Source organism: Eptesicus fuscus, chromosome 8, assembly GCF_027574615.1.
Source record: "Eptesicus fuscus isolate TK198812 chromosome 8, DD_ASM_mEF_20220401, whole genome shotgun sequence".
Taxonomy (NCBI): domain Eukaryota; kingdom Metazoa; phylum Chordata; class Mammalia; order Chiroptera; family Vespertilionidae; genus Eptesicus; species Eptesicus fuscus.
In genome coordinates, this window is record NC_072480.1 from 72830478 (window position 1) to 72854381 (window position 23904).

The window sequence follows — 23904 nt, forward strand, 5'->3', positions numbered from 1 at the left end:
ATGGCTGCAACCTTAAGAGGACACAGAAAAATGAAACACTGACCTACGCTGGACCCAGCCCTCCTCATCCAATATCCGAGGCTGCTTCCTGCCTAGCCTGCGGCTGCTTCCTGCCTAGCCTGCCTGCATTCACTCCTATCTCCTCCAGTCAATTTCTCAATATAAATATGACCAGGAATTCTCGTTCCTTCCTTCATTAATGGAACAAGCATTTATTGATCCACCTTAACATTTCATCTCTCATGTCTATTTTTAAATGTGTATTTAGGTTTAGATTATGACTATATCTAAATTGAACATCTGAAATAGACTTTGGTCCAGCCCAACTGTTCACTCGAGCTCTCTTTTGTAATCAATACTAGTCAAATCAATCTTGTGGTGATCTAGATCAGTCACAGAAATGACCAAAATGATAGGATAAGCCAAACTGCAGTACAATTTTATGTCAAGAGACAGAGTCTTGATGTCGTTTGTAGTGGCAATTAAATCTGGCATAAACCATGTTTAGCATTTCATCATGTTGAACAGCTGAATGCCACTTATTTCAACACAGCTGCATAAGAATATAAGCATAGAAAGATGAAGTCTTCCGAATAACTAGGGGAAAAACACTGGTCCAGTAAGGATTGTTATTTTAAACTAGAGGCTCAATGCATGAAATTCATGCATGGGTAGGGTCCCTAGCGGCTGCTTGCTGTTGGATGGGGCCTCCCTTTGTTCCTTGGTGGTCAGCACATGTCATCGAACTTCCAGTTGGATGAACTCCCAAGGGGACACTTTGCATATTAGGCATATATATATAGATGCTCTCAGTCTCACTGGTCAAGGATTAACTCAAGTCTGTTACCCTTAATATGGAAATCTCCACAACTACTTTTAAAGAGAAGGCCATCTCCTAATTATCAATATTTAATGGGGTTGGAAGAGAGTAGATTATTTTGCTCCCCTTAGAGGAATTATATATTTAGAGGATTGTAAATATCCATGTTTTTTAAGCTGTTCTATGCTATGTAAACAAATGCCTTTGTTTCATTTATTCCTCAGGTTATAAACCATGTATGCATTTTACTATGGACATTTAGTTCTCATTATCGCACTTCCTCAAGTTTGTTGTTTCTGTTCCCTTGAATGATTGCTGATTTTTTTTTTTTATGTGTCCACCCTCTACTGTTTTCTGTCATCTCCTTACCTAGAGGAAAACCTGTGCTTCACTCAGGAACACACTGAAGCAGCTGCTATCAGTGTCCTCAGTCCATTGTCTAATCTAAATGGGAAGAGAGAAGGAAGCTGATATGGACTGAACTGTGTCCCCCCACAACTCATATGCTGAAGCCCTCCACACTATATGGGACTATACTTGGAGATAGGCTTTGAGAAAGTAACCAGGATAAATGAAGTTATAGGTGTGAGGCATTAATCTGATAGGACCAGTATTTGTATTAGAAAAGAGACACTAGGAGTGTGAGTGCACAATAAAAAGGCCATGTGAGGACCAGCAGAAAGGTGGCCATCTGCAAGCAAGGGAAAGGGCCCTTGCTGGAGACTGACTATGCTGGCAACTTGATCTTGGACTTCCAGCCTCCAAAACTCTGAGCACATCAATGTCTGTTGTTTAAGCCATCCAGTCTGTGGTATTTGGTTAAGGCTGACTAATACAGAATCTAACTCTCTACTCACTGCCCAAGCCAATGAGTGACCATTCTGTTCCACTCTGTTCAAATCACCACTATGGTTGTTCATTTCTCTTCTGGAACCATTAAATCAGAGACCACAACAAGTGTAGCATCATGCCTAACCAACACATGAAAGTAACTTTTCCTATTGTGGTAAAATATACATAACATAACATTTACTATTTTTACCATTGTAAGTCTACAGTTCAGTGATGCTAAGTGCATTAGCACTGTGCAACCACCACCACCCTCCACCTCCAGAACATTTTCATCGTCCTAAACCGAAACTCAGCTCCCGTTAAACCATGTATTACCATTCTCCCCTCCCCACAGCTCCCGGTAACCACCATTCTACTTTCTGTCTCTATGAATTTGACTACTCTAGTTACCTCATATAAATGGAATTACACAGTAATTGTTTTTCTGTGTCTGGATTATTTTACTTAGCATAATGTCTTCCAGGATCATCCATGTTGTAATATGTATCAGAACTTCCTCCTTTTTTAAAAAGCTGAATGATATTTCATTGTATTCATATACCACACTGTGTTACCCATTCAGCAAATCACTTACGTTTGTAAACTCCTTTCTCTTACTTAGATAACTTCTTTGCTAGGTTACACTTTTTCTTTTTCCTAAAAATCCATTATCATCCATTCCAGACATATGAACTCCGAGGTGATTTTAAAAACTAGTACTCAGCATTCCCCACAAAGGGAAAAGTCTGAAGGCATTTGTGTTGCCATGACTGGGGGTACTGTGTAGTTGTGCGCCAGTCATGATAACACAAATGTCCCCAGGGATGTTGCTGCGCATCTTACAATTCACAGGACAGCAGAAAATGATTCAGCCCAGACTGTCATAATGCCAAGGTTGAGAAATCCTGTCTAGAAGGTCCATATTTAAAATGGGATTCAACAGGATTATTGAATGCTTCAACCTACCTGTTTCTTTGCTTCATGATTCCTTCATGGGAATCATGAATAGTCCACAATCATTTCTGAATATGCCACACCAGCCAAGAAACAGTGCATCCTCCCTCTAAACCAACTCATCTTTCACTTACTTGATGCTCCTTGCCTTCCCCCCCCCACAGCAGATCTGTACCCTATGCCTTCTTGGCAACCTCCGATCACTCTCTAGTCCCCTGCTGATAATTTTACACTTCAAACATTGTCTAGATTGGACTGACTGGCCAGCTGCTTCAACTGTTACTAACACAGACTTCCTTTACCCTCTGAACTTCAGCTATCTCTACCAGGACAAGATCTACCTTTGGGTCATCTTCATTGTTTTCTCTCAATCCAATTGTTGGGCTCCACACCTTGTTCTCACAAAGCTGCTTGAACCTACTATAAATGCATGCTTTCTACTTTTAATTAGTCCTTCCTGCTGTGCCACTATGATTTCCTTAATGTGTTATGCCCCTGTTTTTTTCCTAACACATAATCTATAATGACTATCCCCACCATGTTTATTTTTTCTTCAAGCTCCCAATTCTCCATATCTCTTCTAGATAAATGATTTTACTTTCAATTTGTTTACGAAACAGGTCAAGAGCCATGAGAACTACACTCCATCTTCTTCTTCTCCCTTTCTAAATAACTATTTTCCTTATCTTATGTCTCTTCAGTCTTTATCACAGCAGGGACTTGTTTCTCTTTGCCTACACACACAAAGCAAAAGTCCTCATTCTTTCACTGCCAAATTTCTCAATGATTACTACTTATTCACGTCCATAACTAGGTACAAAATTCTAGAATTATTTATAATTATAGACTTCCTGGCTAGCTTAGTCTGGCTTCTGTCTCAACTCACTAAAGAGAAATTACACCAATAGGCATCAGTGAATTTCTCATCCCCCAATTGTGTTTATGCTGTATTCACAGTGACCTCTCAATAGCATTTGACATGGCTGACATAGTCATTTTTAAATTTTGAGCTATTTATTTAAGTTCTGTGATTCTAAATTACCTTGGTTCAATTGTAACCTCTTTGACTCTTACTTCTCTATGTCTTTATTAACTTTTGTTCTCTTCTTCCCTCTAGTTTCTTCATAAATATTAATATTTCCCTAAGCTAATTCTTTTATCTCTGACTGGTTTATTCCTATATTTTCTTCACTAATAAAATCACCCACAAGCAACATCTCTCACTCTAAGACATTAAAAAAAATTTACTTCTATTTTATTATGAAATTAAATTCAACCTTTCATCCCTACTTAAATATCCCTTCTGTCTCTTTACTTCTATTAGTGGCACCCTCATTCTCTCCATCTCCCACACTGGAAGCTCTGAATCCCCTCTTTTTGTTCCTTAGGGCCAAAGACATTCACCAACCCTTGTCCAGTCTTCATCCAGTCTCTGTCTCTGTCTGTCTCTGTCTCTCTGTCAGTCTCTCTATGCCTCTCTCTCTCTCTCTCTCTCTCTCTCTCTCTCTCTCTCTCTCTCTCGATATATATTAAAAGCCTAATATGCAAATCAACCAACCAGCAGAATGACCCGTTGCTATAAGATGCACTGACCACCAGGGGGAAGACGCTCAATGCAGGCATTGTCCCCAGCCTACAGGCCCCAGGCCAGCCAAGGCAGGTACCAGCAGAAGTCCCCCAATCACCCTGTCGGTCACCCCTCAGAGAGAGGCAACCGGCGGTGAGGGTGGGGCAAGGCTGGCAAGCAGATGGTGCGAGGATGGCCAAGGTGGGTGCCAGTGGGGGCCCCCCAATTACCCCACCAGTCACCCCACAGATTGGCCCTGAATGCTGGCCAGGCCTAGGGACCCTAACTATTATGCACAACATTTGTGCATGGGGCTTGGGGCTTCTAGTATATATATCACTAATATATATATATATATATATATATATATATATATATATATATATATATATGTGTGTGTGTGTGTGTGTGTGTGTGTGTGTGTGTGTGTGTGTGTGTGTGTAATATATCACTTTTTTTCAATTCCAGCATCACCACCACAGCCCAGATCTTTTTACTTCGTGTATATTTAAACTCTCTTACCTAGTTTTCTTGCTACCATTTTTATTCTCCATTTTTATGCATTGCTTTATATATCATATCCCTTGCCCTTGTCTAGTTAGCTATGAGATGGATTGGGTTGGGAAAAGCTGAGCCAGGTGGAGATAGAATATTCATTAATCTAAGCATCTAGCTATGGAAATATGATCAAGTCTGACTTTTCCAGCAGTAGGTACTTAGAAATGTGAGTCTGGAGAGTTGAGTGGCAACCAGAATACTGAAGGTAAGTCCAGTGTGTGTGGTGCGCGCATGCCATTCATAGAAAAGCCCAGGACTACCCACAATAGTCAGCATGGTGAGCAGGGACTAGCTGCATCTGTATCCCTGGAAACCAGCAGGTTCAAGCAGGTGGGCAGTGAGCTTTGGGAAGATACTGCAGCAGACACTGAAAGTTGATTTATGCACAGATTGGGGCTTGTTGGCAGACAGCCTAAACTCCAGTTAAGCTAAGACATATGAGAGGTAGCCTGGAAACACAAAATACAATACACTTCAGGGATGCATTTGCCAATGTCGAAACTGGAACTAGAGCAAGATTGGATGGTGAGCAAATGAACCACTGATTTAGGACTACCACCAATCCCCCTGCCTGAGACCATGCTGGGCAAAGCTGACCCAACAGTCACCATTAGACAGTGGTCATTATTTGGAAAGAAGTAGGAAACTAACAACAATAGCATAAGCATTGCATCTACTCCTCTCCTATAGGATAGTAATCAAATCCCTTAGCATTTCAAAAGGAACCCCCAGAATGCAGAGTTACCTTTTTAATCTTGAATTCCACCTTTTTCCTTCACAGAAGCCTTCTTTCAGTCAATCCTCTAATCTTTCAAATATACGTTTTAACTTTTCCATTATCCTTACTCTCTTCCTGACCTATCCCAACACTATCCACCATTTAAAAATCAATGTTTCCACTACTTTCCTAATGAGGCCTTTATTGATCAAACATTGCCCATTGTATTTCTCTCATCTATACTCCCAAAGCAATTATTGTCTAAATAACTTATTTCTCAGTTAATCATGAATGTATTAGATTAAGGTGATCACCTGCCCATTGTTCTGAGGGTATCTTTAACTTCTCATGTGATTATATCTGCATTCCCCAGTTAGATTGGAACATCCTTGAGAACAAGAAACAGATATCATTTTTGTCTTTGTATCTCCCACAGCTCTTCAAATAGGGCTGTTAACCTAATAAGTAATTGCTAATTATTTGTAGTTCTGATTTAATTGACACCACCTCCTTCAAAATACTAAAGCCCAAGAAAGATGAATTTTTTTTCCTGTGTTCATGTTTTAGCCGTATGTTTTATGAATTACTCTCATTTACATTCCTCTTCCGATAAAAGCATTTGCCATAGTAACAGACGTTTCTGGTGATGCTCAATCTTTAGTAATAAGCAGGATGCAGATTTCTTGGCGGAAGCTAAAATGCATACACTGACAATTAAAAAGCCAATATGTTGGGGAAATATACCAAATGATTATTTTTCTTTTGTTTTTCCTCTGAGTCTTTATTTAAAGGTCTTTTTCAAAAGATAAATATTGTCACTCATTTACTGTGTATTTCAAATTGCTCGAGGTTTTAGGGCTTTGCTTTTCATGTTTGTTTTTTACATAAATCTGAGAACTTTGAACAACTGAATCTACTAGGTCTGGCAAGAATACCCTACAGCTTGATATAAATTCTTCTTTTCTTCCCTTCAAGATGAGAAGGCCAAGATGGAATGACGCTCAGAGGGAGAGGGAACTATAGACAGATTAAGCCTACATTTTTTTTCTTAATAAAGTACTTCATGGGAGTTAGAGTATCCTGTCTTGGCCTCTGCTCCCCAAATTCTAGGGAGACTTGGTAATTGTGGAATAGTGTGCTTGTCTATCTAAGCCATGTGTCAATCACAGATCTCAGTGAAAGAGAGTTTAAGAAGTTGCCTGATCTCTGTTGGCCTGCCTCCCAAGATCTCTCTAGTTGTGCAGAAGTTTGTTCCTCTCAACCACGTGAGCCCCTGTGGATTCCCCTGCTTGGCCCACCCTCCACAGTGGGCAGCGGTACAGCCTCCAGAACACCAGAGAAAGTGCATCTCATCAACACAGTCTTGCTTTCTCCACCACTATGAGGTCAGACAAACTAAGTAGCCCTGATTGCTCCTCAAGAAAGTCTGCTTTCCAAAAGCTAAGCTTCCTAGGGGAACTTAATTATGAGAAGCAGCCGTGTTCCTTTTGGTTTTTTAAAAGAAACTGAGCTCCTTGCTGGTGGAGAAAAACAAGAACATATTGACAGATTGATTTCTTTTCATATACTGATTTCCATCATAAGCATAAAGTCTGTGCTGCTCAGAAGCAGGAAAAAAAAACAGAGGGTACTAATTTGGCATATTTCATTTTCATATTTTCAGGGCTCATGTCACATTCTAAAAGGATGCAGTCTGACCATGGTTGAGGAGAGAGGGCAGGAGTCTCACCTTTTCCTTCCAGGTCATTATTTTTCACGCTGACAGTCACCTACTTTTTCTCACCTCTTTATATTACTGAATTGATGTGGAGTTTCTATCTTTTCCCACCAATCATTTCATTTTTGTTAGGGTCACTGCATTTGCAAACTCTTAGGTTTTGCACACTGGGGATATCGTTTGTTCAAATGAACTACTCTTTGGGAGAAATGAGGCCAAGTTAGGTTATACAAAAACAAAAATTATTATTTTTTTGTTGGTGTATTCATGATTACTTCACCCCACCCAGGTACCTCTATATCAGGGGTCTTCATAACTAATTACATGATCATTGCAATGAATTCAAATTGTGCAATTGGTTCCCACAAACACCAAACACATTATTTTTATTTGTTTGTTTTAATCCAGTGTTTTTTACTATTATTGCCAGTAGGCTAAACACTTCTGAATGCTCTGTTTACAGGTTAGCTGATCCAGCTCAAGTCTCTGTAAATGAGTCTGGATCAATCCCTCTAAGTCAGAAAATGAGAAGATCTCTAATTTCCTGACATTTCCAGATATTTTGCTCTACATCGAAAATGATTGCCTCCGGAGGACAATTGCCCTGTCAAACTTCTGAATCATGTCACACCAAAATGTGAATTGGTGCCTGACAACTTACAGAACACTTTAGCACTAAAATGTTCCCATTTTTTTAAAGGAAGATTCCACAAAGACATTAAACATATTTGTAAAATGTAACATTTTTTGTTCAGTTTCATTTTATGGGATAAATTTCTGGAGAAAATCAGTTTATTAGGACATATAAATTTTCCTTCTTGCTTCTATATAGGAGAATGTTGATTGTTACAAGAGAGTTGAAACATATTTGTAGGCATCAGGGGGGTTCCTGGTGATTAGATCCTCCACTGAAATTCTGGCTGGTCAAGGAGCATGGCCAGATGTTAGAATGCCCAGTCACACAGTGATATACTAGCATGGAATGGCAAACAGATCTCTGATGCTCAGGCAGGTTATCAGCTGAAGTTAAGACTTTTAAAGTAGAAGGCACCACTTTATTTGTACCCTCTGAAAGCCCACCCTGCTGAAGCAAGAAAGCTTCCCCAGGCAAGGGCTTATACTGTGGCTGGGCTGATGTCTTGGGGAAACAGGTGTTGGGGTACAGCAAGTGGCACCATATAAATATCACCCAAATAAATCTTAGGTAAATTTTTCGAAAGTTCCTTGAGACAGAGAACTATAAGAAACTAAGAAATTAAATTAAATATGTGTTTCATTAAAACAGCACAGTTAGGAAAGGAATAAGCCAGTAAATCCTTTTTGGAAAGCTACTTAGGAAGTAGGATGCTGGGGGGATAAGGGCTCTGAGACATCTGGGACAGAGCAGCAGCAGGGTGTCTATTGGACTACAGAAGTGCCAATGCGCAGAACTAGGTGGGCAAGGCCTGGGGGAGCCATGGGGCCCAGCCCTGGCAGACATAGAGGGAAACTGCCCTCCTATCACCAGGAGGATCCAGGACCATCTGGATCCAGGGCCCAAGATGAACACTATCTTCTGTAGATGAGCCGTTTCACTGAATGATTGGCCAACTTACCCCAGAGGGACCTTCTGAATGGAGAGACCCCACTTCTCCTAAACCTAGACCTTCTGTGTCCAACATTATGTCACTGTAATATCATCAATTGTCTGTCACCCCAGGGTTGATAATGAGAGAAAAATGCTTCCCAGTCTTTAAAAAAAAATTAGTACAATTAGGAATGAAGAGGTGAGTGTGATAAAAATGGTAACATCTCCACTAAGACTTTCACAGAGGTCTGAAAATTGACAATTACAGAGCAGAACACTTTATATTCTTCCTTCAACCTAGTTTCATCCCAGTCTTTCTCATCTTAGTCAATGGCACCTCCATCTACGCAGAAACCCAGGAATTGCCCTCCCTCTGCTCACCCTTCCCAGTCCAGCACCACCATCCTTTTCTCTCCACTCCCACCATGACTTCCCTCCCCTATCTCTCCAATTGACTCCAACAACCTCTTTCCTGCCACCTGGCTTCATGCTTGTCCCGCCAAAATGTGTCAGCCCATAGCAAGTGCACTTGGGCTTATCTGCAAGCTCTATGGCACATCTGCCCCATTGCCACCACCTAGACAGAGACCTGCCCCTTGTCACCCAGATATCACAGTAGCCTATGATCTCACCTCCTCGGCACTCAGCAGTGGAATCCTATATAATAAAGAGGTAATATGCAAATTGATTGTCACGCCCTCGCACAAGATGGCTGCTCCCATGTGGTCACAAGATGGCTGGCAGGGGAGGGCAGTTAGGGTAACTGGGCTGGCAGGGGAGGGCAGTTGGGAGTGACCAGGCCTGCAGGGGAGGGCAGTTGGAGGGGATCAGGCCTGCAGGGGAGGGCAGTTGGGGGCGATCGGTCCAGCAGGTGAGCAGTTAGGTGTCAATCAGGCTGGCAGGGGAATGTTTAGGGGTGATCAGGCTGGCAGGCAGAAGCTGTTAGGGGCAATCAGGCAAGCAGGTGAGCAGTTGGGAGCCAGCAGTCTCGGATTGTGAGAAGGATGTCCAACTGCCAGTTTAGGCCTGATCCCACAGCAATCGGGCCTAAACCAGCAGTTGGACATCCCCCAAGGGGTCCCAGATTGGAGAGGGTGCAGACTGGGCTGAGAGGGACCCCTCCCACCCCCAGTATACGAATATCGTGCACCAGGCCTCTAGTACTTTATAAAGTGAAAGTCAGGTCATATGACCACACTACTTAAAAATCTTTCCCATGGCCCTGACTAAGCTGTTGCTGCTCAGCCATTATATTAGTTTCCTGGAGCTGCCATACAAAGTACCACAAATGAGGTGACTGAGAGAACAGCAACGTATTCTTTCACAGTCCTGGAGGCTATAAATTCAAAATCTACATGTTGGCAGGCCTGTGCTTCCTCAGAAACCTGTAGGGAAGAATCAGCCCTTGCCTCTTCCAGCTTCTGATGGCTGCTGGCCATCCTTGGGGTTCCTTGGCTTCTATCAGCTTCATTCCAAACTCTGTCTCTATCTTCACAGGGTCTTCTTCCCTTTTGTGTGTTGGTGTCCAAATTTCCCTCTTTGTATAGGGATGCCAGTCCTTTGATTGGGTTTCACCCTAACTCACTTTGTTTACTTCAGCAAAGACTATTTCCAAGTAAGGCCATATTCATAAGATATTTTCTCTTTATTTCCCAATTGGAATGCCATCTCCCTGGAGATAAACTCCTGTCTGTCTCCCCCATATGGGCTCAGTTCCAGTGGGTGAGCATCTCCCGGGATGGGCATGTTAACTACTAAATATCTTTGCCTTCTTATCAACCCATTCCTGGAACAAAGAGAGGCAATGCTGCAAAGTTTGTACCCTGACTTCATTTCTTCATTTTAGTTCTGTGTCTGTGCTTCAGTCATCCCTGTGTGCTATCTCTTTACACTGGTGTCCCAAAAACTTTTTCAAAAAGCTCAAGGAGCTTTTTTTTTTTTTTTTTTTTGACATATCTTTCCTAACCTACCCATGACATTTTAATGTCATAGATATATCTGTGTGTACTATGGTCATCAAAGGTCCGCAACTGTTGTGAAACCTAAGGATTTTTGTCTATCAAAAATTAGTTTTCACCCCTTGGGGACAATATTGCCCTGTTGAGAATATATGCTCCACACTGTCAATGATTTCCCCATCCCATTTTTAAAAAGAGGTGCATGGAGATCAACTACAGCTTTTGAATTTGTTTTTCCTATTTCCAAATGAAGTGGTTCTCAATGAATGATCTTCCTTATCTTAAAACTTTGTGAGATTAGTACGGTATTTCCCTGTGTATAGAAATTCCAACCTCTCCCCATGGACGACTGAAGGGTTTTGAAATGTGATGCTGGCTGATCACATCTTCCCTTTGACGTTAGTTGAGGATTGAGTGAGGGAGGTGAGAGGACAGGAAATGTGACGTTGAATGGGTGCCAAGTGACAAGTACTGTCAGGCATTTTATATCATGAGTAGGAAGAGAAATTCACTATTTAATTAAAAAACATTTAAATATCTTAGGTGTTAAAGTAGTGAATAAAATGCATATTAATTTTAACAAAAACAAAAGACCTATATTGTCTTAATACTCCCTTACCATAGGAACCTTTCTGAACTTTTGCAGAAGGAAGCAAACGTTTGTTTGTTTCTTAGTTGTTTCTGTGTAGAAGTTAGCCCCAAGGCACAGAGTATTTTCCCTACTGACACACAGTCTACCTTTGGTTGATGCCTCCACAGTCTGTGTTTGGCACCAGCATTTGAGAGTGGGCCATATGCCAGTCCAGCAGATGGCCTTAACGATAAGCATATGTCCAGGAACAGGTATGTGCGCTGCCTTTGAGCATTAATCAGAACCATCCGTCTCTTGTAAGTTGCAGATGTGGTTCTTACAGCTCATCCTCCTGTGAGAGGTGAGAGAATGTGCCCTCTCAACCTGTGCCCAGAGCTGGCTTAGCAATGTGAAGATCAGAGCAAAACTCTTCAGCTGTGGATTTGTGGTTCCTGCAAAGCCAGCTGGAAGAAGAGGCTTTCAATGGCACCTCCTCCAGACCACTCTTCCCAGCAGATGCCTGCCAGCTGCAGGTGAGGTTCCCCAGCTGTTGGCAATCAGCACTGCCACCAAAGGGTCAGACTCATGGGCCATGCATGGTGGACCCTTCCTCAGATGCTTCACAGCTGGAATACCTGGTGGCTCTCAGGGATACATGGCAGCCAGTACCTATCTGGGCTGGCCTGTCACAACAACACATTCTCACCTCCAAAGCTTTTGCATTTCAGATCCTCTCCCAGATGCAAACTAGCCAAGAAGGCAGATTTGTTCCTATTTTGGACCACTCGTTTGGATGTATTTACACTCTTGTGGATTGATTCTGTAAGATTGGACTTCCCTGTATTCATTGGTTGGATTAAACGCCCTCTTCCTGATGCTTGGTCAGAAGAAAAAAAGACAAAGCTCACAGGCAGAAGTTGGAGTGCAAGCTCTGCCACCAGCTGCAGGACCTTTAGCAATGTCTGATTTGGCTTTCTATTTCCAATACTGTGCAGAGCTGTGTGTGTGGAAGCTGCCCAATAAATGCTTGCTGAAGAAATGAGTGAATGAAACTCTCAAAACCACCATACATTACCCCCTAGTAAGTACAGAACTGACTGTTTCTACCTTTTTTTTTTTTTAACAAAAAGTTGAAGTAAAAACATTGGCTAAGAATGAGGGCTATGGGTTAAGGTAATACTTTTATTGTGTTCTCATAGCAATTGTGTGAGAAAGGCAAGCATACATTATATGACATTAATATAAAATAAATGGTGACCTTTAGAGTTTCACCCATTCATTTATACAACAGTGTGCTCAAGGGAAGAGAATATATGATGAACTAGATAGGCAAGGTTAAGTGCAGCAACTCCAGGTCTATGTTGTAGCAGGGATGAAGTTGGGGAGGTGGGCAAGGGCCTGTGAGGGCCTTGTTTTTAATTAACCTGTGGGGTGAGAATCATTGTCTTCAGCTTGGAGGCTTGGAAAGAAATTTTGAGTTGTGAAGTAACAGAGAAATTCTCACTGTGCATCCTGCTACATGAATGGCAAGGCCATGTGATTTGGAGAATTGATAAGTATCCTATCTAATAAAAGAGTAATATGCAAATTGACCATCACTCCAACACACAAGATGGTTGGCCCCATGTGACCAAAGATGTCTGCCCCCATGTGGACACAAGATGGCCTCCACAAGATGTCCAGCAGGGAATGGCAGTTTGGAGGGACCAGGCCTGCAAGGGAGGGCAGTTGGGAGCAATCAAGCCTGCAGGGGAGGGCAGTTAAGGGTGACCAGGCTGGCAGAGGAGGGAAGTTGGGGGAGACCGGGCCTATAGGGAAGGGCAGTTGTGGGGAACCCAGGTCTTCAGGGGAGAGCAGTTGGGGGGGACCTGGCCTGCAGGGGAAGGCAATTGGAGGGGACCAGGCCTGAAGGGGAGGGCAGTTAGGGTCAATCAAGCTGGCAGGGGAGTGTTTAGGGGGTGATCAGGCTAGCAAGCAGAAGCAGTTAGGGGCAATCAGGAAGGCAGACAGGCGAGCAGTTGGGAGCCAGCACTCCTGGATTGTGAGAGTAATGTCCGACTGCCCATGGGGATTGGTCCTAAACAGGCAGTTGGACATCCCTCGAGGGGTCCCAGATTGGAGAGGGTGCAGGCTGGGCTGAGGGACACACACCCCCATGCACGAATTTTGTGCACTGGGCCTCTAGTTCAATATAAAGCCATACATTTCATTTTCCCAAATTTTACTCTTTATAACTGGAGTCAGCCAACTTTTTCTAAAAAGGTCTAACAGTATATATTTTCAGTTTTTCAGAACATACAGTCTCTCTCCCAACTACTCACTTTGCTTTTATAGCATGAAAGCAGCCATAGATACCACATAAACAAATGATTATGGCTGTGTTCCAATAAAACTTTATTTATTAAAACAGATGGCTGGCCACATCAGCTGCATGGGCTTTAGTCTGCTCTCCTTGGTTTATAGTATTGAAACAAAGCTGTCATGGTAAACAGAATTTTCATCTATAAAATATGATTTAGAAGAATTTATATAGTATACATGATACATGCCCTTAAAAACATAAGTTCTAAAGTATGATTTTAGAACATGGGTTTTCACTTTGAGGTGAAGAGGGTCTTTGAATCCCTTGAAAATTATCAGCAAAACTTTGTGTAACTATTTTTCTAGGGGCCCAATCCGTAACTGCCAGGAAATTCTCAAAGTGTTATTAAAAACACTAAAAACTAGTTTGAGACTTACGTTTATTAGTTTGAAAATAAACATCATTCTCAAAATGGACAATTTTCCATTTCCTTTCTAATAACAATTATACCAGTTGCTATATCAAACTCTAATCCAGACAAGCATGTGTTAAACTCCTAGTAATGACCTTTTCTAAAGTATTTGATTTCTTCAATCGTATTTCTAGACCCAAAAAACCTCAGAGATAGAGGCAGGGGAAGGGAAAAGAAAGCAGTTTTTAGTCACAAAACAAAGTTTTCAATTACTTCTTTCATAATATCAATGCTCATCAAACCTTTTAGCTCTGCCCATCAACTACAATTGCCTCAGGGTCTCATGAAACCAGGAATATTCCCAGGAGGATCAATTTCTTTTAGACAGGTCAAACAGGAAATAAAACAAGATTACTCACAGGTAGGGGAATGTTCTTAGAAATTCCTTTTTACTATTGTTTGGTTTTTCCTGAACATGCCAAAAACCACACCTTGTAACCCTGGGAAATTCATTTTTCTCAGCTATGTAAAAGCGTCTCAAAAATCCAAACTGTGGTTTTTCTACAGATGGTAACTGGGGCATTGGAAGCTCATAGAAATTTTTTAATAAAACAGAAACCAGCATTGTGCACATAATTACCTCAACAGGAAAAGTAAAACAAAATCAAGTGCTACATGACTGCCAAGGAAGCACAGAGTAAAAGGAAGACTCAGGGCCTATAAGATAAGTAAAGATTTTTAAAAAAGATAATTAAAAGCCATAAGTATTTTGATTCATCACACCAAAAAAAGGACATAGGGTTGAAAATCTATTTCTCAAAATCTTATAAAGTTTAAAAAGATTACCAAACCCAGAATAGCCAACAAAATATCAAAGAAGATAAAAGGTGAAAGACTGATAATACCCAACTTTAAGACTTACAATGGAACTACAGTAATTAAAACAGTGTGGTATTGGCAAAGGAGTAGGTGAACAGAATAGATAACTCAAAAATAGATATACACAAATATAGCCAAATAATTGTTGACAAAAAGGCAAAGAAAAATAAATGAAAAAAGGATAGTCTCTTTTTAACAAAGAATGCTAGAACAAATGGACATCCACATGCAAAAAACAAATCTAGACCTTTCACAAAAATTAACTCAAAATATATTAGAAGACTAAATATAAAATGCAAAACTGTAAGATTTCTAGAAGATATAGGAGAAAATCCAGATAATTTTGGATTTGTTTATGACTTTTTATATACAATTTTAAAAGCATGACCCATTAAAGAATAATAGATTGGTTACACTTTATTAAAATTAAAAACTTCTCTACAAAAGACACTGTCAAGAAAATGAGAAGATAAGCCACAGCAGATTGTGAGAAAATATCTGCAAATGACATATCTGACAAAAGACTGTTAACCAAAATATACAAAGAATTCTTAAAACTCAACAATATGAAAATGAACAACCCAACTTAAAAAAAAATGGACATAAGATCTGAATAGACACTTTGCCAATTATATACAGATGGCAACTAAGCCTATGAAAAGATATTCAACATCATATGTCATTAGAAAATGCAAATTAAAACAAAAATGAGATATCACTACACACCTATTAGAATGGCAAAATTCCAGAACACTGATAACACCAAATGATGGTAAGGATGTGAAGCAACAAGAACTTTGAATCATTGCTGACAAAAATGCAAAATAGTACAGCTACTTTGGAAGACAGTTTTGCAGATCTTTATGAAACTAAACATACTTTCACCATATGATCCAGCAATCACACTACTTATAATTTACCCAAATGAGTTGAAACCTTATGCCCATACAAAAACCTAGCACCTTTATTCATAACTGTCAAAACATAGAAGCAACCAAGATGTCCTTCACTAGGTGAATGGATAAATAAACTGTGGTACATCCAGACAGTGGAATATTATTCAGCTCTAAAAATAAGTTCACTATTATAACAAAAATCATAAAGAAACCTTAAATATATACTAAGTGGGAAAAAACAGTCTGAAAAAGCTACATACTATATGATTCTAATTATGACATTCTTGAGAATGGCAAATCTATGCAAAGTGTAAAAAGATCATTGGTTACCAGGGGTTGGAGGGAAGTGAGAAGGAGTGATGAATAGATGAAGCACAAAGAATGTTTAGGGCGGTGAAACTATTCTATCTTACACTATAATGATGGATATAGATTATTATACATTTGTCCAAGCCCATAGAATATACAACACCAATAGTAAACCCTCATGTAAAGTATGGATGTTAGATAATTATGATATGTCAATACAGATTGATCCAGTGCAACACCTGTATCTTTCTGGTGGGGAAGTTGATGGTGGATGTATTAGTCAAGGATCCCCAGAGAAACAAGATAACAAGATCCACAGAATGTATAGAGATAGAGATAGATAGAGGTAGGGGTAGAGATAGAGAGAGAGAGAGATAGAGAGAGAGAGAGAGAGAGATGATAGAGAGAGATCATAGAGATGGAGAGAGAGATTTTAAGGAAGTGACTCACATGATTATGGAAGCTGACAAATCCCAAGATCTGCAGTCAGCACATTAGAGACCCAGGGGAGCAGATGATGTAAGTTCCAGTCCAAAGCCAGTAGACTTGAAGCCCAGCAAAAGCTAATGTCTCAGTTCTCAAGCAGTCAGGCCAAAGGAATTCTCTGTTACTCAGGAAAGGGTCAACCTTTGTTCTATTCAAGCCTTCAACTGATTGAATGAGGCTCATCCATAAGGAGGGCAATCTGCTTTACTCAGTCTACTGTTTTAATGTTAATCTCATCCAAAGACACCCTCTCAGATATGCCCAGAGTAATAGTTGACCAAATATCTGGGCACCTCATGGCTGGGTGAAGTTGACATCACATTGGGTAAAATCTGTGCTTTTGTGCATTTATGGGAACTCTCTGTACCTTTTGTAAATTATTTTATTAACCTAAAACTGCTCTAAAAACTAAAATCTATATTTTTAAAAAATATCAGAATTAACAGCACATTTCTCAAAGAAGTGACCTCTGAATGTAACTATACAAAAGGTGAATGAACCTTACAGAAAAAAATTTCAGTTAAGTGGAATTGATTAGCTAGATTTACCAGACAGATTTTTTAAAACTGCCCTCATAACAGGTATGAACTCACACCCTTATTGCATGATAATAATTATAAATTGGCAATTTAAATTCTCTGGTGATTATTCTATTGGTATTATGGGATGGGAAATTTCAGGGTATAGATGAAAGTAGACAAATAAATCTTCAGTCAAGATAATTTTGCTACCTCCAGTCTAGATAACAGGAAAGGGGAGCCTTTGTGTTTTTTTTTTTTTTAATTTTTATTTTTGTTAGTCCTCACCTGAGGATACTTTTTCCATTGCTTTTCAGAGAGAGTGGAAGGGAGGGAGAGGGAGAGAGAGAAAGAGAGAGAGAAACATCAGTGTGAGAAAGAAACATCAACTAGTTGCCTCCCGCACGAGCCCCAACTGAGGGCAGGGAGCAAACTGCAACCCAGTTACGTGCCCTTGACCTGACCAGGAATATAACCCAGGACCTTTCAGTGCATGGGCCAATGCTCTAAGCACTGAGCTACACTGGCCAGGGCTATAGCATAGAGCCCACTCACTTCAGGGAACTCAAAGACTTTATAAGTGTTAAGGTAACAATGAGAGAAGGTAGATTTTAGTAACAATTACACCAGATTTAATGAATCATAGCTCATGAAATCATAAGTTTGCAAACTATTGCCTAAGGCTTAAATATGACCCACAATATGTTTTTTGCAAATAAAGTTTTATTGAAACACTGCCTAAGCCAATTGTTTACTTACTATCTGTGGCTGCTTTTTGTGCAACAATAGCAACTACAACAGAAAGCATATGGAAACACAAGCCAAGACATTTACTATCTATAAATAAATTCAGATTACAGAATATAGATAAACATCAGATTGCTTCCCTAATTTTAGTAATATTTCTGAGACATGTAAAGATACAAAAAATAAATGAAGAAGAATGGAAAGTGGAAAGTGCATTGTAAACAGGCAGATGGGGGCCTAAAGTGCAGGTATCAACTAATTCAGAGGCTGAGCAATAATTAGGTGTTTCACTCTAAGCTTCCTAGGAAGGTTAAAAGAGGGGAGAGAGAAAGAGAGAGAGAGAGAGAGAGAGAGAGAGAGAGAGAGAGAGAGAGAGAGAGAGAGAGAGAGAGAGAGATGAAATGAATACTTCCTTAAAGCATTTGTGAGAGGAAAACATTTTAAAAGATCTTTGAATGTCTGCTCTTTGCACGGGTTGTATGTCTCCTCTCTTGGATGGCTTCCAGATCTGAGCACCATGAAGGCATTAACTTAGAGTAAATCCAAATTACAGAGGCGCGGGGACCAGTCTGGGTTTAAGCCTTGTGACACCAGATCAGAGAGAAATTGTTTATACCCCTGACAGGAAGATCATGCTACATTCAGATGGTGTTCTGGATGAATAGAAGCCAGACACTTCAAAAGGCAAAAGCGGGAATGAAAATATGCACAGGAAACTAACTGAACAGTGGAGCTCCAACCAGCCTCCAGCCAGGCAGACAAAGGCGAGGGAAAATGAACAAAATGGCAAGCAGTGATTGCAGATGGAGAATCTGCAAAGTCTTGGGCTTTTATTTTTTATCAATTGCACAAAGAAGAAAGATTCCCCTACCCTTTCCTCCCTAATGAATATCCACCCTCAAGGTTGGGCATGTCAGGTCAATAGTCAGGTCTGCTGCCCACAGGGTAAGGCGATAAGTGTTATAATGAATAGCCATTAAGAAGAGCTTATTACCATGTCCCGTTTCTTTAAAATTTAGGCTGTAATAGTTAAAGATTTAGACTGTAATATGCAAAGTTACAAGGAAATAACCACACACATCTGCCCTCTCCTTTCTCAGTCTCATTGAAGGGATTTAAATAATAATATTGAACCTTCCCTTCAACTCTTAGATTTATGACACTATTGCAAGACCAATGAATTTCGACATCCAAATGTTTCCTTTGATCCCATTAGGAATTTCTCTCTGTAGAAAAAGTGACAGAATGGATAGTTAGAGCCCTGGCTCAGATCATTTGGACAAGATAATTCTGGCATTCATAAATATATATTCTGCCCTGGATAGTGTGGCTCAGTTGGTTGGAGCATCACCCCATGCACCTGAAATGTGGCCAGTTTGATCCTCGGTCAGGGCATATATCCAGGTTGTGGGTTTGATCCCCAGTCAGGGTGCCTGTGGGAGGCAAACAATATTTTTCTCTCTCTTTCCCTTCTTCTGTCTAAAAAAAAATCAAGAAAAGAAATCAGTCATGCTAATAAAAAAAGGATATATATATATATATATATTTCTTATATATGTCTTGAAATGCACAGGATTCTCTTATGAATCTAGACTTTGGAAACCACTATTGTAATAGCCAGCTGAGATTCAGCAAAGGCAACTGTGAAGTTCTCAAGGAGGAAATTTAAGTCTAAGTCAAAAAAATGGTATTGTTTGGATTGTATTTCCTGCCATAAAGTTGGAGTCATGGTTTTCTCTTCCAAGCCGGAAATGAAGTGTTTCCTTATTGCCAAAAGCCTGAGATAAAGGGTTAAAAGTCCCAGCACTGGAAGTAATTCAGAAAACATTTACTTAGTATTCAACATGTGATAGGCAAGGTGCTAAAAACTTAAAATGAATTTTCTAATTTAACTTCCACATCAATTCTACAAACAAGAGACTGTTGTTATCCCAGCTTTTCACAGGAGGGAATGGCCTCTCAAGTTAGATAATTCTCCCAAGGTCACACAATTAAGAAGGACCTTGAACTCAAGAGGTTGGACATCAAGGTCCACATTCTTGACCATTAACACCACATCTGCAGCCCAAAGACATAGGATTTAATTCTCTAGAACTGGTGTCAGAAAGGGACATGCCCAGTTAAATGACAATTTAACTTTCCTTCTCAGAAATGAAATTTGGACTAAGGTAGATCTAAGGTTTGTGCACCACAGTCCTAGAAGGCTGAGACCTGGGGCTTATCCTAGGGCAGTGGTCAGCAAACTCATTAGTCAACAGAGCCAAATATCAACAGTACAACGATTGAAATTTCTTTTGAGAGCCAAATTTTTTAAACTTAAACTTCTTCTAATGCCACTTCTTCAAAATAGACTCTCCCAGGCCGTGGTATTTTGTGGAAGAGCCACACTCAAGGGGCCAAAGAGCCTCATGTGGCTCGAGAGCCGCAGTTTGCCGACCATGGTCCTAGGGGATCCCTACAGCCAGTCACCTGAGCCCTCTCAGAAGAACCAGTTCTAAGCACTGGATGTTTCCTCAGAAGACTGGACATCATGAGCAACTGGCTATTTGAAAACTAGTATTAAAAAATGTTATAAAACATCCCAGTTATAAGGAAAGCTCACATGAGATTTGGTAATGGAGCTCCATTTAAAATCAAAATGAATTATCTTCACATAAGGAAGACAAAACTACTGTTTTCCAAGTAAATTATAGTTATATGCATATGCTCTTTCTGCAATTGTTATTTAATCTATCTTTCTGGGTCTCTGATGGTAATACTATGTATAATTTACAAAAGTGCTTTTCCTGGTCAGGAGTACATTTTGCCTTGTATGACCATATTGTGATTTTATTTTAATTGATATCTTGAGAACCAATGAAGTTAAATATACTGCCATTTCACTAAATGTGAATACCTGCTCAGATCATATCCTATACTTCTGCATTTTGCTACTGTAGTATATGCTTACTTATGCCATATTCAATAGTTTGTCATTAAACATATATCCTTGTTTAGAAAGTTCAGGTATTTATGTTTTTTGTTTTTGAAAATTATCACATAAATTCATTAATTAATTAATACATTTTAAAATTTTGTGCTTTGTCTTGAGCTTGTCACATAAATGTCAAAAGTCAGACACCTCTTAAACCTGAATTTTTAACCATATAAACTTAACTTTAATAAGACATAACATTGATGATATTCAATCATTTTCACCTACAAAAGTGATCATTTTATGCAGTTTTACCTAATATATCTGGGTGAACAAAAAAAGCAGAAAACTGCAAATATCTTGAAGCTAATGAATGAGAAATATTGGAATCATATATTATATAGTTGGGCAAATATATTTTTCTACATCAATATGAATGGATATACACCTAATGATGCATGCTATATCAAACTGCCCATGATATTCTTAGCATGAGGAGTTAAAACCACAATTTGATTGCATATCAGAACTGCCAGGAATTCTTTCAGCCTAAGGAAGCGATCTGATGATAGCAATGTTGTAATACAGTCTGTGGTGAGTTCACTTAAGACACAGTGTTCTGTTCTTGTCAGTTCCTGATCATCTAAATGTAACTCTTGCAATGAGGAAGAGAATGAAAGCAGCAACCTAAAATAACAACTTGTGGGGGGCAGGGGGATGCAAAGAAGTAAACTTAATGTGGCTTGCAAATGTTGAAGAAGAAGAAGAATGAACCTTCTTAAAAATATGCTGACCAAGTGCTAGAAGGAGCCCTTGGACTGTGTGTGTGTGTGTGTGTGTGTGTGTGTGTGTGTGTGTGTGTGTGTGTAGTGTGCATACACATGTGAATGAGTGCATGTGTGTACATATGTAACTATGTGTGACTGTGAGGTGTGTGTCAGTGGATGTGAGTGTGTCTAAGTGTGTGTTTCTATATTCATAGAAGATGAACCAGAAAGTGCCCATTGATTCAAACTGAACTGGCTTGAACTTGGACACACTGGAATTGTATCAAAGGCATCCCCAGAGATTTTGGAGAGGAAATGAACCAAATCTCTGTTTCCAGTTAGGGCGGAATTAACTCTATAATTGAGTCTGGCAGAGTGACTCGGTAAGCTAGGAATTTTGATAGATGGTGTTTTGTGAGCTAAGCCAGGCTGAAGTTTCAACATAAATGACATGCTTGTTTCCAATTTCAAGGGAAGAGTTAAATTCTAAACCCAGGATGTCTTCATTTCCCTTATTTTTCCTTCTCCTCCTTTTGAATTTAAAAATAACATGCAATCAAATGACCAGTGAGGGATTTCTCAATGGAATCTCCCAAAGCAGCAATAGATAACAGGAGAAAGCATATCATGAGTAGAATGGGAAGGGCGGGGGGGGGGGGAGTCACTGAGCGTCTGTGTTGAGCTGAAAAAGGATTAATCTGGGTCATCTTAACTCTCAGTCATGTGGGTCTTCCAGGAACCTTCTTTAGGAATGCCTTCCTGGCGGAAGTCCCCTGGGTCCCAGGTTACTCCAGTGTATTCAGAGAAAGCATAACAATCAAAATTATCATGGATGGTCAGCTGTCCCTCTGGCCCAATTAGGGTGATGGGAGCGGCCTTCGGGAGAGATCAAGTTGGTTTATGGACCACCTCACAGTACACCAGAGACCTACTCACAGGAAACATTCAAGGCTCCCCTCTTGGCTGAGACAGAAAACTCTAAAATTAAATGTCTTGCTTTGCATGTTGGCTGCCCCTATGAAAAAGCTGGGTAAATTTTTACCCCTCTAGGACTTTTCTTCTTTTCTAAAAGGGAGATAAGTATAGCAGCTTTTGAGAGGCAAATATAAGAAATGAAATGGAAAAAAAAAGCTTAGGATGGGGCCTAGCACTTGTGAGTATTATTAACAAGTTGCTTTATGCAGCCATGCATTAAGAATCAGTGGCTGGGAAGCTTGATCAGCTAAAGACCTTGAAGTCCTTTGTGGGAAGGAGAGCCACTGGAAGCCTCAGAAGGAGGCTCTGTGGGAGAGGGCGGGAAGAGGAGCAGAACCAGGAAGGAAGAAGTGGTAGTTTGCCATGGGCGCCTCCAGAGTAACCCAGAGTACACTGGGCTTCTCCAAAATCCCAAGGAAGAAAAATAGGAGATGGCTGCTTCGCACACACTAAATATTTCTCTTCTGCATTTTCTTTTAAATTGTATATCTAAAGAGACTTTTGCTAATCCAGACAGTAGGAACAAGAATTTGGTCTATGATGATGTCAAAAGTGGTAAAACTCCCTTCGCCAATGGCACCTGTCTTGGCTAGTTTTGATCTAAAAAACCTTCCCCCAGGATAAGCTACAATTCTGAGGAAACTCAAAATGTTGTTGAATGTGTTCTCTGCAAGTTAATCTGTCTCTTACCATGCAAAACACTCCCTTTGATATTACAGTTTCACCTTGCCAAATCGCTCAGTTTTCTTACCCCTAGTGCATTTCCTACTAGACACCTTTCTCATTCTGCCTCTCCTCTCTCCTTTCCATTATCCCATCTTTGTAAGAAATGCATACAAGAGAAGATGGCTGTCCATTTTTACTGGTGAGAACCAGAATGAACAAGCACAGAATTTGTCGCTGGCTGTGTTAGCAGATGGCTATGGAGTCAACCATCCAAGAGTTGAATGAGCCACAGGACCATGGCTCATGCTTGAGGCTGCTATGCAATCAGAATCCAAACACCGCATTTTTGCAGGATTTTAAATCTCAGATTTGCAATGTGAAGCTTTGGTTTATATTTTTAAAAGAAGTAGGTCCTATGAAAGCATTTATGTTAAAAGTAAAGTAATTTGATTTGACAGAGGAAATAGTCTCAGGAGATTCAGAAGGAAGTGGGCACAACTTGGCACATTTTCTGTATTCTCTCTTATCTTAAACTCTGTATCAAAAACTGTAAACAAAAGCTTTCTTTTCATATTTATGTGCATCTGTCCAAGTTGGTGATATCAATATGCCTCACACATAGTGATATATATTTGCTTACTGGGATAGACTGGATTAAAAACTGTTCATCTTTCTGGATGGGCTTCTGCAAGCTACAAATTCAGAAATCCTAAAAGCAAATCTTAGTGGAGTAAACACATTTCTCTCTAGCAGTGCTGTCATGGAAGGGAAT